The sequence below is a fragment of the Sinocyclocheilus anshuiensis genome, unplaced genomic scaffold (assembly GCF_001515605.1).
Source record: "Sinocyclocheilus anshuiensis isolate Anshui unplaced genomic scaffold, SAMN03320099.WGS_v1.1 scaffold1580, whole genome shotgun sequence".
Lineage (NCBI taxonomy): Eukaryota > Metazoa > Chordata > Actinopteri > Cypriniformes > Cyprinidae > Sinocyclocheilus > Sinocyclocheilus anshuiensis.
In genome coordinates this window covers 440,894-457,357 of record NW_015557283.1, presented here as the reverse complement: position 1 = coordinate 457,357, position 16,464 = coordinate 440,894, and the positions used below count along the sequence as shown (strand labels likewise).

At 41.2% G+C, this 16,464-nt stretch overlaps 1 protein-coding gene across 30 annotated transcripts in view; it reads left to right on the top strand.

Moving 5' to 3' along the window:
* Nucleotides 1–16,464, top strand: part of LOC107679075 (receptor-type tyrosine-protein phosphatase S-like) — a 249,286-nt gene that overhangs the window by 53,654 nt on the left and 179,168 nt on the right. For 13 of the 30 annotated variants that reach the window (XM_016474516.1, XM_016474521.1, XM_016474513.1 and 10 more), the window contains exon 1: nucleotides 3,875–4,287. The exons of 3 other annotated variants lie outside the window; for them this stretch is intronic. The gene's annotated coding sequence lies outside the window, so the exon portion shown is untranslated. Of the gene's footprint in view, nucleotides 1–3,873; nucleotides 4,288–16,464 lie in introns of those variants that run through there. 14 more of the 30 variants (XM_016474500.1, XM_016474501.1, XM_016474514.1 and 11 more) reach the window with 3 other exon arrangements.

The window sequence follows — 16,464 nt, the reverse complement described above, 5'->3', positions numbered from 1 at the left end:
CACACACACACACACACACACACACACACACGTCTCCTGAGTTCCCCTTTCTTTCTGTTACTGTCTTTCTGAAGCCCGCCTGCTCTCTTCGCGTGGTTTATGAAATGAAAATCCTGTCATCATTTATTCACCCTCATGTCACTCCAAACCCAACGAATTCTTTCTTCTGTAAAACACAAAATGAGATATTTAGCAGAATGTTCATGCTGCTCATTTACAACAAATGCATATAGTGACCATGGCAGTCACATTTCAGACCATAAAAATGCACCATAAAAGAGTTTGAAATGTAGTCCATATGACTTGTGCACTCTATTTAAAGTCATATGATAGATTTGTATGTTCGTTATTGGCATTTGTATACATTCAAATCTTGCACAGGAACATTTTACACCAACAGTGACATCATTGATGGTTGATTACACTAAGGTCAGGGTTGCAAATGTCTACTAATACTACAACTATTAAATATTTTTGTTAGTTGAAATTAAGCTGAAATAAAATATAAATTATGACTATTAGATGAAAAATGTATTAACTTATTTCAATTAATTGCCAAAGCAACTATCATAATTTTCATTTAGTTTATATTAAAGCAATAAAATAATTAACTGGAAAAAAAAAATTACCGAAATAAATTAAATCTAAATGATAACATGTAAAACAAACAAAAATTAATAACATATACAGAGGCTCATACAATGACAAAAAAATATAACAAATTAAATTATAAAAATAAAAGCTTCAAAATATGAATAAAATATGAATAAAAAACAATAAAAAATAACACTGTATTACACTAATTTAAATATGTAAATGACGTTTGAGAACTGATATATTCTAATCATAACGAATCATAGTTTAATAATAATTAATTTAATATTTTAATAATAAATTATTTGGTTTGTCTCTAAGCTTTTGTATAATTTTTAAAAACTTGGAATATGCAGGTTCTGTATAGACTAATTTGATACTTACGTACAGTCACTCTATGGTTGTTTTTGTATGGAAAAGAGGAAAAAAAATCTGCTCTAAATCTCCTTTTGTGTTCCTTGGAAGATAGAAACCCGCCTGGCTTTGAAACGACTTGAGGGTGAGTATGTTTTTAGGTAAACTATTTCCAAATCCATTCTCCTCCTCTACCTGACATTTCTTTTCTTTCAGTCTCTTTGGCACCGTCTGAAACGCACTGCCTCGGTGCTTCTGCACCTCATAATACGCATGTTGTTTGGTTTTCGCTTTTAGTTCTGTTAAATGCTATTGCCTTTTAGTCCTTTAAGAGTCTTTCTGCTGTTATCCTGCAGAGAAACAGACCGCAGGCATCCTTGAGTGTCTTATTTCACATTTTAGACACATCCCCTTGTTTCACTGACCGTTGACTACAAAAAGCACAGTACATCTCTAGCCGTTTTAGCATTTGAACCTGCTCTCCCTCTGCTCCTGTAAGGGAGGAATGACCTACCTTTGCATCTTTTGAAAAACAGCCATATTCTCCTTCGTTCAAAAGCGACAAGACGGTTACATTTAATATATATGATAGCGAACACGAATGACCTCTCCTTTCACTGTGAATGTATAGACCCCTTTGTGTGTGTGTGTGTGTGTGTGTGTGTGTGTGTGTGTGTGTGTGTATGTGTGTGTGTGAGGACTGTCTGTAATGAATTCATAATGTCTGCAGTGGGTCTTTGTAGATTCCTATCAGGCAGCAGATAAGACAGCGCAGTTGCACTCTAATAGCTGTCAGTCTGCTTTCCTTCCTGGCTATGGATCAGTTCACTTTCAGTAGACAAATAAACACATACTGTATATACACACACACACACACACACACACACACACACAAGATGGGCTGTGTATTCAGAAGCATGTTCTCCGCACAGTGGGTCTAACGATAAATGCTGCATTTTCTGTCGATGGAAAGACTGCATTTCTGTAGCATGTTGAAAGGAGATCCCCTAAGGCTCTGTAAAAGGCCCCCTACAATTGATGGGTTTTTCCCCCAAAACTTGACAAGCGGCGGCCCCCATCGTTTTTCTCTGCCATCAAACATGCCCAAAGTTTTGAAAGCACCTCAGACAGGCAAGTTTTTTTTTTTTAGAAGGAAGCTTTAAAGTTGTCTCAGAAAAACAGCCATTAAATACAGCGCAATCTTCTGTGCCCTGAAGCTATTCACGGAAGCTATTAAAAATGATTGTGACACTAAACAGTGCTTTGTGAGTTAATGATGTTTGTTTATTAGCTCCACATATGCTAAACTGAATTAAACTTTGTGTATTGCTTTGCTTGGTTGCTGAAACCTGTTATTCAAGTGCTTATCTTTTGAAAAACATAATTTTGTGGGTATAATAAAGCTATATTTAGCAGATCCTCAGTTCTAATGCACCAAGTTTTGACCTAATTATGTATCTAACTACATTTTGGATCTAAAAGAACAGTCAGTCGTACGATAACGGCATAAAAATATTGATTGGCTGCTTTATCAAGTTCTACACTGGTCCACACACTAAAATAGCAGAGGAAAACACTTCCAGTATACAGTGCTCATTATGGTCTTATGGATTGGCCATGTGGAGTGGTAAGTGATCTTTATCATTTCCCCCAGCATCCTCAAATGATTCTTCAGCCCAGCTGAAATTTACCACGCTAAGCTCTCAGCCACCAGGAGGACGTGGGATGCGCTATAGTGTTTGATTTATAAGCCTGATTAAACTAGGCATGTGTGAGTAAAAAACATGAGGCAAATCAAAATAAAATCACAGCAACGCTTTACGTGGCTTTCCCGCTGATTGGGCCTCGGCCCTTTATGATGGTACAGATCACAATGGCCCTTAAATAAAGAGAAAAATGCGTGTAAACAATACTCCAGGGCATCTCTATAAAGGATGAGTTATTGCACTAAGCCTTTGTTCATTGTTTTGCTGTAATAGGAGCAGCCCTTTAACTTACAGTGTGTCAACACAGTATGTATTGTGATATTTAGTTTATTCGTTCATCATTTATTTTCATGAATAAAACAGATGCTGTCTCTGATAAACACCCAGTGATGTATTTTTTCAGTATGATTGAAATTAATAAGAATTTGAATACTCGTACATAACAATACCCTTTGGTTTTTTCGAATGCAAATTACTGTTTGACCCTTCCCAGTTTTCCTTAAATCATAAAATGTTTCTCATTCATATCTCTTCCTTACAGACTATAGTAAATAGTTTTTTTTTTTTTATTGTTATAATGTGCAATGTACAAATGGTAAGTCTGATTTTTGAAATAATTATCTCAAAATAAATAGCTGGCACACAGCTGAATGAATAAACAAGGACAAAAAAATAATAATGCTCTAAGATTATATAATATTTTAATTATATCATATTAATACTATATTCTTTTTATTATATTAATTGTCATTATTAATATAATAAAAAATAATTGTATTATTTTATACATGTATTTTTAGATTCTACTAAGAAAAAAGTTAAAATAATACAGAACGCGTTTTTGCGCTCCGCTTGTCAAGTCAAGTCAAGTCACCTTTATTTATATAGCGCTTTTAACAATACAGATTGTGTCAAAGCAACTGAACAGCATTAATTAGGAAAATAGTGTCAATAATGCAAAATGACAATAGTAAACACAAATTTTTCAGTTAAAGACAGTTCATCATTGAATTCAGTGATGTCAACATCCAGCTCAGTTTAAATAGTATTGTAATAGCTTGTAAAACACATTAGCTAAATGAATCTGTTAAGAGCCGTTTATGCCCTCCCATGTTCGCAGTCTGCTTATTTTGGAGGTGGAATGGTTTTAGTGAGGGTTTCAAATGACAGAATCTCATCTGTGCGCGCTTATTCACTGCGGAGCGGTGACGTGAGCACGCAGAGGCCTCCCTCCGCCTGCTGCGCTGTTTATGGGGAGCGGGAGAAAAGGGGGGGCTAAAGAAACCCCCACCAAACTGCCCCTACCCCCAGTCTAAGTCCGGGACCTGAAAGAAAAGAATCCGATCCAGCTCTGGAACGCGGTGGACCGACTATCCACCGACATTTAATGCTCGTTTTATAACGCGTTTCTGGAGTTTCGTGCGCTCTTGGAGAGTTTACGCACGGACGCCGTCGACATGGCACGGATAACTGTTTAGTCCGGTTGAAAACTTCGCGTATCCAAGGAGTTATTTGGATTTTTCCCCCTTCTGTTTTATATGGATGCAGCATAGGACGCTTTTAAGGGGAATTATATGGTCGTACCGCTTCTGCATCGTTCCGAAATAGTTACTTGGACGCGCGTGGAACTATTGTAAGTAAATTGGTTTTTTTTAATTGTCATTTTAAAACGTAAAATCATTCGTGCATTATTTCAGCAACTTTTTTAGACAATGTCTAATCTTTAGATATAATTATTTAGAGATTCTCTTGATGTCTCCATAATCGCATTGTGTATATCGAAATGTTTTTGTGCGTTATGTGCAGTTTTTGCAACATAAGTTGTAGTAATTGAGTCTTAACGGTTTTGATGGCTTGTTAGGCTGTTGTTTTCCTCATGTAACGTTCTGCTTGGGGTCTTTGGGACACTTTCAATAGCTTAAAAACTTCATTACTTTTTCAGGTCTTATGAGTGATTATAAATAAATTTGGTAACATATTTTTCAATAGAGGACGTTTAAATGTTGCATTTATTTTGTTTGATTGGATCTCTAAGACCCAAAGTATAAAAATGATGAAATGCATTGAATTGTCACATTGTGGATGTTCACTTTTGCCTTTATGGATTTATTTTATTGTAATTTTTCTTGAAGTGTCAACATGACCCTAATCAGAAGCAACTAATACTACATTTGGGAAGTTGTCACATTTTTCTGAAAAGTGCATGCTTGCTTTGTGATGCAGGTTAATGCTTTATTAATATCTGTGAAATGGGCTTTTGGTTGAGTTGTGGGAATGTGTAGCGAACAAAAAAGGGTTATTTAGTAAAATGGATGCTAATATTTTTCAAGGTCTCTGAGAATTTGAATGCAAAGACAGTAAAATCAAACCCACATAATGAGGAAAATTGGAAAGTAACTTTCTGGAGGTTTAAAGTAATGGATTCATTGACATTTGCTGCAAATGCAGAGTTTATAGAGTAGAAAATAATATATTACACATTTGCATTTTGGTTTTGAATAGAAAGCATGAAAAGTCATTATTGTAGAGACTATTGATTCTATTCACCAAGTGTCTTTCTTGCAAAGCTATTATATTGAGGATTTTGTCTATTTTCCTCACAGTTAAATGCTTGTCTATAAGTTATGCTTTCTTTCAGCTAAGTTGTGCCATGGCCTGCTTAATATAGCAGTTTAAAGTTTACTGTCATTTGAAACATTACATACGTTCATATATTAAAGGTTTTAGTGAGACTGAAGCATAAAAGCATAGTGCAGGTATTGTCTTGATTCGTTTAGTCACAGATAATGCAGGGGTCATTAATCACTTTAATGTGACTTCAGGGGCCCTGTATCAAAATGAGTCTGGACTGAAATACTTTGGTTCTTCTTTTGAGAAAAGTTTGGCTTAATGGTTCGCTTTGATCTCCAAGAAATTTAGATTTAGACTTTGTTGACGTCTCATCCAATAAGTTTGATAGCAAAGATCTACTCTAGGAGCTACCCGAGGACAGCCATCAATGATTCTTTCATGAAATACGTACCACCTTTTTGAGCATTAATGGTAAAAACGTGTTTGTTTTCACAGTCTTTGTTCTGTGATGCAAACTCACAAGTGTGCTTTAGTTTCTAAATGCCACTATAATTGGACAATTTATCATAGCTGATCACTGTCAGATCTTGAGAGATGTTAAGACAAATGCGTAGGAATGCAGCCAAACAGAAGCCGTTAGCCATGACTGTGGTCTATAGACCTGTAGTTTCGCTCATTTTTCTTTTGCGGCTAAACAACAACAAACAAGAAATCAATGAAGTCTGGTTGTGTCAGAATGAAGGAATTTTTCAGCAGATGTAAAAACTTCGTTTGCCGAACTAACTTTGATTTCCCGTGTGCACTCCGTGTCACCTCTGGGTGAAAAGTTAATTGAATTGAGCTGAGGATATGAGTTCTGGTGAAATGTCTTTTGTAAGGTGTCTTCCCTAAGGTTTTGAAATTCATTTCTGCGAAGCTATTCCTTCCGGTGTCGTTTTTTTTGTGTTTTCCTACACTTATCGCTGTAACCTTTTTCCCCCCATTTTAAATAGGGATCAAAGGACAATGCCTCAGAGAGATTCTGGACATGCTATGCCAAAATAAATATTCTTCCGACTTCGAAGAGAAGAGAAGGGCAGCGCTCTTGCATTTGTGTGAATTACAGATTTAGCCTTCTGTTTATGTGAGCTAGAGTAGCTAATGATCACTCTAAATATAAAATGTGCCATGCTTTAATGAGCAGTGTTGAGGCAATTTTCTATTTCAATAAGGCAAGAGGCAGAAAGTCTTTTGAATATTCATTTCCTGCAAGAAATGTCTAACAGTCATACAGTCAGTCATACAGATTGGCTGCAGAGTGCGACAAAAGAAGGAACACTTAAACTCAGCATTTATACCATAATAAAACCAGGATGCTTCTATCTCATCCAATCATAATGCATATTCAACCTATGTGTCCATTTAAGGTGTCCAACTAGCCTATGTACCCTAGATGCATTTCTAAGTAATGCAAATTATTTTCTTAGAAGCTAGGTATAAAATAGCATTTCTCGTCTCATGTTTCTCTTGCACACACACACACACACATTAAATACTTTTCCTGTTATCTTTCCTGTTATCTCTCAGTTCATCAAACACTCAAGCATATTGATGATGAAGCATTCTATAGTAGAGTAAAGAAAACAAAATTTCAGATAATAATACAATTTCCTCCACAAGCAGTATCTTTCTTGAATTTAGTTTTCTTTTAGCATTAGAGATCATATATCACTTCCTACAGTACACAAAGAGTCATTTTATTGAATAGTGTTGCGCACAGACTTGTATTCAATGGCGCCGTGGATAGATTTAATGCAGGAAATGCTAATGGAGTGGCAGAAATATCAAAACAACAATTATACAAAAAGCTCCCTCTCACGATGGTTATTGTAACCCGTGTGTGCCAATGTGATCATAGTCGTAGATAAAATTAGGTGAATTTGTGTAGAAGCGAGAGCAGTGCAATTATCAGCTTGGGTTTTGAATGGCAGATGCAGTGGTGACGGTCATGGCAGCTGCGCTGGAGCTCCTCACATTATCAGCAGAAAAGGGAGGGGAAGAGAGATGTTCGCCAGTGCCTAAGCTCTGCCAGCTAATTGTGTTTATTCCTCTTAATTTGTCCCGAGTGCTAAATCAGTGCTCTTCAGCTCATGGTGGGTGCAATTTGTCTGGTGGTTATAAAAGAATGAGTGCAGTGTCTTTGAAATGAACTCTTCTGGTCTTAATGCGACTGTCTCATGCATCCACATGCACGTCCAAGCAGAAGGAGCCAAGGCCTCTCTGTTCAGCCACGGTTGCCGCCTTACTCTACAACCCAGGGGACAACCGGTCAGTCTGGCGGAATTATCCAGCACTTGTTCAGACGAGTTCCTGAGTAAATCGCAACATTGTCCATGACAAGCCTTGTTGAAGATGAGGAATAGCCTCTGCTGGTAAATTATATTAACTCTCTGGCCTATGTTGCCCATTCTGTCCAACAGGTTAACGGCAAATCCAAGATAAGATTCCAAGCAACCCACTCCTGCTGACGGGATTGATCCATCTCGCTCAAAGTTTAATTTCATCTCACGCTTGGCCGGTTGCCTACGTGACGCTGCAGGACTGATCATCCGGTCTCTGGGCTCTCAGTACTGCGGCGGTGCTGATAAAGCCAAAAGCTACTACCTTCTCCCCACTCACCCTAGCAAGGCCTAAGCTTAAAGCCCTCACCGCAAGACTGGATTTCAAACCAATGATATGCTCCGCTTGCTCTGATGCCACTGTGATAATGTGTTAATTACGATAGAAGGGTGTTACATCCGTGTTATACCCACCACCCAACCTCCACCCCTCTCTCTGGTCTCGATATGTTTGGTCGTTTTATTGGGGGCACTTGTTGTTTACCCCCACCATGGTGATTTTTCTGCTTTCTGCTCTTTAAGTATGATGACCAGCTGGCACTCTGGGTTGATGGGCGTCCTGCCCAGCTTTAGACAATGGAGATCTGTCATAAACACGCCTCACCTTGGCTTCAGTCTGAGTTATGACCCCTCCGAAGGGTTGTGGAAACCCGTCCCCACCCTGTTCTCCATGGCTGGAGGTCAAGATGCCATCTGTGATTGGTCTACTTATTCTCCACTTTGGCTCGATAGTTTACAGACCCCAATGAACCAGATTAAAGGGTTGGATCTTTGTTTGATAGACTTGGAGTGTTTATGACCTTTCTCTGGGGCTCCAATTGGACTCCAAAATACCTTCAAGTCATTAAGTGGAACCAAAACAATAAAGACAGTGAATCCAAGGTAGATTCCTCTTGAATATCTTAGATATCCCATTTTCCAAATGTCCTAGTACTAGCTTAGTGATGTGTGCTGGTTTAAGATGGTTATCAGGGGTCTTGCTTGGTGAAGCGTAGGAATTTGTTGGGGCATAGACAGGATGCTGGTTCGGTAGGCCTACGGCAGGTTTTGTTTGGGACCAAGTAGAGTTGAAGGGGTTTATAGTGACCCTATAGAAATCTCAGGGCCCAGTTAAGGGGGCAGTTTTCAGGATGAGGGGCTTTTTCATGTACTAAAAGCTGCTAATCCGCTGCCCTTTGTATGGGAGCAGAAAGCTCGGGGCAAGATGGGAAAGCCGTGGCTTTTTCAGAGCCCGGCCTTTTGTTGTCATTTCGCCCAAATCAGGGGACATCTGTTAGGATCGGGGGTAGATTCCCAGCTGACGGAGGGGAACGGGGTTGGAGGAGGAGGAGGAGGAGGAGGAGGAAAGGACAAGATACATTGGTGGGGGTGGGAATGTTTGAAGGCTGATGTGTGTAATTGTTTGTAATGCAAGCATGAAAACACGGACCTCTGGGAGCTAAAGCCATATTTGTATGCGTGTGGACAGAGGGGCCTTGTAGTTATGAAACAGTCAGTCAAGGGTAGATGGGGTTAAACACAAGTAAATACCTGCCTGTCAATGCAAGCCATGCTCCCTTAATTAGGAATGACAAAATGGTTTGACAGCAGAGAAACGGAGAGAGCTATAGCCTCTAACTAGCACAAATGTCAACATGTGATTAAGCTCTGTTGGAAACTCATTACATTCCTGAAACGCGGCTCTGTTTTTCAATAAAAATCACATCTCTTTTTGTTCTAGTCAGTGCTGAATTAGCATGAGTGATCTCACTCAAGTACCGTTTTTCTATTTGCATTTGTGCATTACGAGCGCATCAAATTCAAAGACTTCCAATGGGTCTCACGAAAATGCGTCCATGTTGAATTTCATCCAAAAAAAAATTCTGCATAAAGAAAATGAAGTTTAATGATTTAAATGCCACATTTCCATCTAAATTCCTGTTACTATATTTCTTTTTTAAGAAAAAGTATTTATTTTGAGAGTCAAGTCAAGTCACCTTTATTTATATTGCGCTTTTAACAATACAGATTGTGTCAAAGCGAGTGATTATTATTGATTCAATATTGCAGTAAATATTTGTTTTTATTTTTATGTATTTACCATGAAGTATAATGTTACCTCGGCAACTAGATTAAATAAAATGTTTACATTTTTTTCTATTAAATATTTTATTTCATTTTAGTTAGTGTTTATTAGTAATGAATGATTTATTTATTTTTAATGCTTTTAGTTTCAGTTAATATTAAAAACCCTGATGAGAATTTAGGCAAACGTGCTTAATTGCCATACAAATAAATAAATAAATAAATAAATATTTCAGTAAATAAATATTTTAAGTAAAAAATATCCATACAATTTATAATGTTCTTGGACAGGTTTTATGAGATTCACAATTTTTTTTTAATTACTATATTTATCCTTCTCAAAGTGAAAGTCTATGATTATTAACCATTCCAACTAAACGATTTTAGATTTTGTTTAAAGCACAGAAAGTTAAAGGTGGAAAAACAGTATGTTCACTCCTGCATGGTATTTTCAGTTTGAGCCTCTGTAATTATAGCTGTATTGTGTTCTTTGAGTGAATGAGGATGCATTCAACACGACTGAGCTGGGGATGCTATGGATTCTGCGTCAACGGGGCGTAAAAGAGCGAGTGCGAGGGAGTTCACTCGCTCTGTCTCTTCAAGCGAGAGAGAGAAAGATGATTTGTTACGCGCACAACATCTCCTAACCCTGCCCTCCTGCGATATGACATTCTGACGGGTAAATACAAGGCCTGCAGGACGCCGGCTGATAATATCATTAACTCTGATTTAATTGCAGCATTGAGACGCCACCTGAAGATGTTTATTGCATTCGTGAGCATTCGTGCTAGCTTTCTTGTGTACCTTCACATTTGTAATCACCAAAAGCCTCCTGCCATTGAAAACGTAATTGGAAAGTCAGATAAATTGAGATAAACAAATCAATATGCACAAGTAATCCATTTTAAAAGACCAACCGCCTTTGGGGGAAAATACCGACAACCTGCCAATGAGTCTGATATTGCGAGTCCAGTGTTTCATAAAACAAGTTTAGCAAATAAGCCAGGTTTATTTCAGTTAAGTCTGATTTATTGTCAGCTGATTTGGTTCAAAATAAGTCAGACTAACTGAAATAAGCCTGGCTTATTTGGTAAACTTGTTTTATGAAACAGCCCCCTGGATGTTGCCGTTCATCTTATTTGTTTGCTTTCCTAAAGGCACCCTTTGTTTTTTGCGTTTTCGTCCCATTTTGGTCATAAATGAGGCATGAAGCCAAACTCACGCAAGCGGGGATTCGCAGGGAATGAAATCCCGAGATTACCAAGCATAATATTGCCTCGCGATCTGCTTTTATTAGCTCCATTACATCCTCTGTATCCTGACCTTGTTTCAGCGGCGCTTACAAGAGCGTTTTATCTGGCCGTTGGGGACGGGGCTGAATGAATGAATGAATGAATGAATGAAGAGATGAATTGCGTGTTATCTTCCCCCTGTGTGATTGGGGAGGTGATAATGTCAACAAACAGAGGGGTGTAGCCTGCGCGAGCAGATTGCAGTCAACCAAACGAACCAGAGATGAGCGCTGGATAAAACGTACTAACTAGGAGCGCGGCTTGTAATTGAACGGCTCTTCCTCTTCTGTTAGCATCTCTGGCTTTGGGGAAATTGTGAGAGATTAGGTCCGTCTGGAGTTGTGCTGGTGTTTTTGTGGAGAATATTTTCACGGTGGTGGTTTGGGGACCTTTAACATTCAGATAAAGTGTGATTAAAGTCAACCAAATTGACTTTCTTAATGCATCTTCATCCATTCTTAAAAAGAAAGGTTCAAAGGCAGGGTTTGCAGCAATGCCATTGAAGAACCATTTTTGGTTCCTCAAAGAACCTTTCAGTGATCAGTTCTTAAAAGTTCCAACATTTTTTTAAATGATAAGCTTTTTAAAAATCTAAAGAACCTTTTTCTACTATAAAGAACCTTGGAAAGATGCCATGGATGTTAAAGGTATTCATGGAACCAATAGTGCCAAAAATGCAAATATATATATAAATATTTAAAATAAAAATATTATATTTGTTATTAATTAATATTTATAATTCTTACGATTTTTACAATTAAAATTGTATTGTATTTAATCTTAGCTAAATTCAACATGTTTTTATAAAAAAATAAATAAGATTGTGTTTTTTTTTCTTTTTTCTCAAATTATTTTTAGTTTCCTATTTAAATTTTTAAATTTCATATTTATTTTTTTATATTTGTTTTATTATATATTACATGGTTAATTGTTCCTATCTTTATTAAATCATTGAATCAGTTTTGAAAGTGATGGATGGCCATCGCTCCCTTTGTTTATCTCCGCAGATATCTGTATCCTAAAATGCATGAAAGATCTGAGAAATCAAGCTAAATGTATTCAGCTGAGAGCTGAAGGTCAAGCTAACACGTGTGTGTGTGTGTGTGTGTGTGTGTGTGTGTGTGTGCGTGTGTGTGTGTGTGTGTGTTTGTGTGTGTGTGTGCGTGCGTGTGTGTGTGTGTGTGTGTGTGTGCGTGTGTGTGTGTGTGTGTGTTTGTGTGTGTGTGTGCGTGCGTGTGTGTGTGTGTGTGTGTGTGTGCGTGTGTGTGTGTGTGTGTGTTTGTGTGTGTGTGTGCGTGCGTGTGTGTGTGTGTGTGTGTGTGTGCGTGTGTGTGTGTGTGTGTGTTTGTGTGTGTGTGTGCGTGCGTGTGTGTGTGTGTGTGTGTGTGTGCGTGTGTGTGTGTGTGTGTGTTTGTGTGTGTGTGTGCGTGCGTGTGTGTGTGTGTGTGTGTGTGTGCGTGTGTGTGTGTGTGTGTGTTTGTGTGTGTGTGTGCGTGCGTGTGTGTGTGTGTGTGTGTGTGTGCGTGTGTGTGTGTGTGTGTGTTTGTGTGTGTGTGTGCGTGCGTGTGTGTGTGTGTGTGTGTGTGTGCGTGTGTGTGTGTGTGTGTGTTTGTGTGTGTGTGTGCGTGCGTGTGTGTGTGTGTGTGTGTGTGTGCGTGTGTGTGTGTGTGTGTGTTTGTGTGTGTGTGTGCGTGCGTGTGTGTGTGTGTGTGTGTGTGTGCGTGTGTGTGTGTGTGTGTGTTTGTGTGTGTGTGTGCGTGCGTGTGTGTGTGTGTGTGTGTGTGTGCGTGTGTGTGTGTGTGTGTGTTTGTGTGTGTGTGTGCGTGCGTGTGTGTGTGTGTGTGTGTGTGTGCGTGTGTGTGTGTGTGTGTGTTTGTGTGTGTGTGTGCGTGCGTGTGTGTGTGTGTGTGTGTGTGTGCGTGTGTGTGTGTGTGTGTGTTTGTGTGTGTGTGTGCGTGCGTGTGTGTGTGTGTGTGTGTGTGTGCGTGTGTGTGTGTGTGTGTGTTTGTGTGTGTGTGTGCGTGCGTGTGTGTGTGTGTGTGTGTGTGTGCGTGTGTGTGTGTGTGTGTGTTTGTGTGTGTGTGTGCGTGCGTGTGTGTGTGTGTGTGTGTGTGTGCGTGTGTGTGTGTGTGTGTGTTTGTGTGTGTGTGTGCGTGCGTGTGTGTGTGTGTGTGTGTGTGTGCGTGTGTGTGTGTGTGTGTGTTTGTGTGTGTGTGTGCGTGCGTGTGTGTGTGTGTGTGTGTGTGTGCGTGTGTGTGTGTGTGTGTGTTTGTGTGTGTGTGTGCGTGCGTGTGTGTGTGTGTGTGTGTGTGTGCGTGTGTGTGTGTGTGTGTGTTTGTGTGTGTGTGTGCGTGCGTGTGTGTGTGTGTGTGTGTGTGTGCGTGTGTGTGTGTGTGTGTGTTTGTGTGTGTGTGTGCGTGCGTGTGTGTGTGTGTGTGTGTGTGTGCGTGTGTGTGTGTGTGTGTGTTTGTGTGTGTGTGTGCGTGCGTGTGTGTGTGTGTGTGTGTGTGTGCGTGTGTGTGTGTGTGTGTGTTTGTGTGTGTGTGTGCGTGCGTGTGTGTGTGTGTGTGTGTGTGTGCGTGTGTGTGTGTGTGTGTGTTTGTGTGTGTGTGTGCGTGCGTGTGTGTGTGTGTGTGTGTGTGTGCGTGTGTGTGTGTGTGTGTGTTTGTGTGTGTGTGTGCGTGCGTGTGTGTGTGTGTGTGTGTGTGTGCGTGTGTGTGTGTGTGTGTGTTTGTGTGTGTGTGTGCGTGCGTGTGTGTGTGTGTGTGTGTGTGTGCGTGTGTGTGTGTGTGTGTGTTTGTGTGTGTGTGTGCGTGCGTGTGTGTGTGTGTGTGTGTGTGTGCGTGTGTGTGTGTGTGTGTGTTTGTGTGTGTGTGTGCGTGCGTGTGTGTGTGTGTGTGTGTGTGTGCGTGTGTGTGTGTGTGTGTGTTTGTGTGTGTGTGTGCGTGCGTGTGTGTGTGTGTGTGTGTGTGTGCGTGTGTGTGTGTGTGTGTGTTTGTGTGTGTGTGTGCGTGCGTGTGTGTGTGTGTGTGTGTGTGTGCGTGTGTGTGTGTGTGTGTGTTTGTGTGTGTGTGTGCGTGCGTGTGTGTGTGTGTGTGTGTGTGTGCGTGTGTGTGTGTGTGTGTGTTTGTGTGTGTGTGTGCGTGCGTGTGTGTGTGTGTGTGTGTGTGTGCGTGTGTGTGTGTGTGTGTGTTTGTGTGTGTGTGTGCGTGCGTGTGTGTGTGTGTGTGTGTGTGTGCGTGTGTGTGTGTGTGTGTGTTTGTGTGTGTGTGTGCGTGCGTGTGTGTGTGTGTGTGTGTGTGTGCGTGTGTGTGTGTGTGTGTGTTTGTGTGTGTGTGTGCGTGCGTGTGTGTGTGTGTGTGTGTGTGTGCGTGTGTGTGTGTGTGTGTGTTTGTGTGTGTGTGTGCGTGCGTGTGTGTGTGTGTGTGTGTGTGTGCGTGTGTGTGTGTGTGTGTGTTTGTGTGTGTGTGTGCGTGCGTGTGTGTGTGTGTGTGTGTGTGTGCGTGTGTGTGTGTGTGTGTGTTTGTGTGTGTGTGTGCGTGCGTGTGTGTGTGTGTGTGTGTGTGTGCGTGTGTGTGTGTGTGTGTGTTTGTGTGTGTGTGTGCGTGCGTGTGTGTGTGTGTGTGTGTGTGTGCGTGTGTGTGTGTGTGTGTGTTTGTGTGTGTGTGTGCGTGCGTGTGTGTGTGTGTGTGTGTGTGTGCGTGTGTGTGTGTGTGTGTGTTTGTGTGTGTGTGTGCGTGCGTGTGTGTGTGTGTGTGTGTGTGTGCGTGTGTGTGTGTGTGTGTGTTTGTGTGTGTGTGTGCGTGCGTGTGTGTGTGTGTGTGTGTGTGTGCGTGTGTGTGTGTGTGTGTGTTTGTGTGTGTGTGTGCGTGCGTGTGTGTGTGTGTGTGTGTGTGTGCGTGTGTGTGTGTGTGTGTGTTTGTGTGTGTGTGTGCGTGCGTGTGTGTGTGTGTGTGTGTGTGTGCGTGTGTGTGTGTGTGTGTGTTTGTGTGTGTGTGTGCGTGCGTGTGTGTGTGTGTGTGTGTGTGTGCGTGTGTGTGTGTGTGTGTGTTTGTGTGTGTGTGTGCGTGCGTGTGTGTGTGTGTGTGTGTGTGTGCGTGTGTGTGTGTGTGTGTGTTTGTGTGTGTGTGTGCGTGCGTGTGTGTGTGTGTGTGTGTGTGTGCGTGTGTGTGTGTGTGTGTGTTTGTGTGTGTGTGTGCGTGCGTGTGTGTGTGTGTGTGTGTGTGTGCGTGTGTGTGTGTGTGTGTGTTTGTGTGTGTGTGTGCGTGCGTGTGTGTGTGTGTGTGTGTGTGTGCGTGTGTGTGTGTGTGTGTGTTTGTGTGTGTGTGTGCGTGCGTGTGTGTGTGTGTGTGTGTGTGTGCGTGTGTGTGTGTGTGTGTGTTTGTGTGTGTGTGTGCGTGCGTGTGTGTGTGTGTGTGTGTGTGTGCGTGTGTGTGTGTGTGTGTGTTTGTGTGTGTGTGTGCGTGCGTGTGTGTGTGTGTGTGTGTGTGTGCGTGTGTGTGTGTGTGTGTGTTTGTGTGTGTGTGTGCGTGCGTGTGTGTGTGTGTGTGTGTGTGTGCGTGTGTGTGTGTGTGTGTGTTTGTGTGTGTGTGTGCGTGCGTGTGTGTGTGTGTGTGTGTGTGTGCGTGTGTGTGTGTGTGTGTGTTTGTGTGTGTGTGTGCGTGCGTGTGTGTGTGTGTGTGTGTGTGTGCGTGTGTGTGTGTGTGTGTGTTTGTGTGTGTGTGTGCGTGCGTGTGTGTGTGTGTGTGTGTGTGTGCGTGTGTGTGTGTGTGTGTGTTTGTGTGTGTGTGTGCGTGCGTGTGTGTGTGTGTGTGTGTGTGTGCGTGTGTGTGTGTGTGTGTGTTTGTGTGTGTGTGTGCGTGCGTGTGTGTGTGTGTGTGTGTGTGTGCGTGTGTGTGTGTGTGTGTGTTTGTGTGTGTGTGTGCGTGCGTGTGTGTGTGTGTGTGTGTGTGTGCGTGTGTGTGTGTGTGTGTGTTTGTGTGTGTGTGTGCGTGCGTGTGTGTGTGTGTGTGTGTGTGTGCGTGTGTGTGTGTGTGTGTGTTTGTGTGTGTGTGTGCGTGCGTGTGTGTGTGTGTGTGTGTGTGTGCGTGTGTGTGTGTGTGTGTGTTTGTGTGTGTGTGTGCGTGCGTGTGTGTGTGTGTGTGTGTGTGTGCGTGTGTTTGGTGCCATGATTCGATTACTAGCTGTTTTCTGAAGGGATTTGTGTTGCTCATATAGGCAGGCGTATTGTGGAGTTCATTTCGCCTTATAAAGTGCAGAAGTATTGAGTCGTCTGATATGAATATTACTTTTATGGATCAAATAAATCACAGACTGTTGTTTTTGTATCATTTATAACTATCGGTGTAGACGGGAGGCTTCATATTTCAGCTCATGCATCCATGGCTGTGGCTTTGTGCTCAGCATTATGGTATATATAAATATAAATATAAATATATATATATATACAGTGGGTACGGATATATATATATATATATATATATATACATTTAAAAAATATAGTTG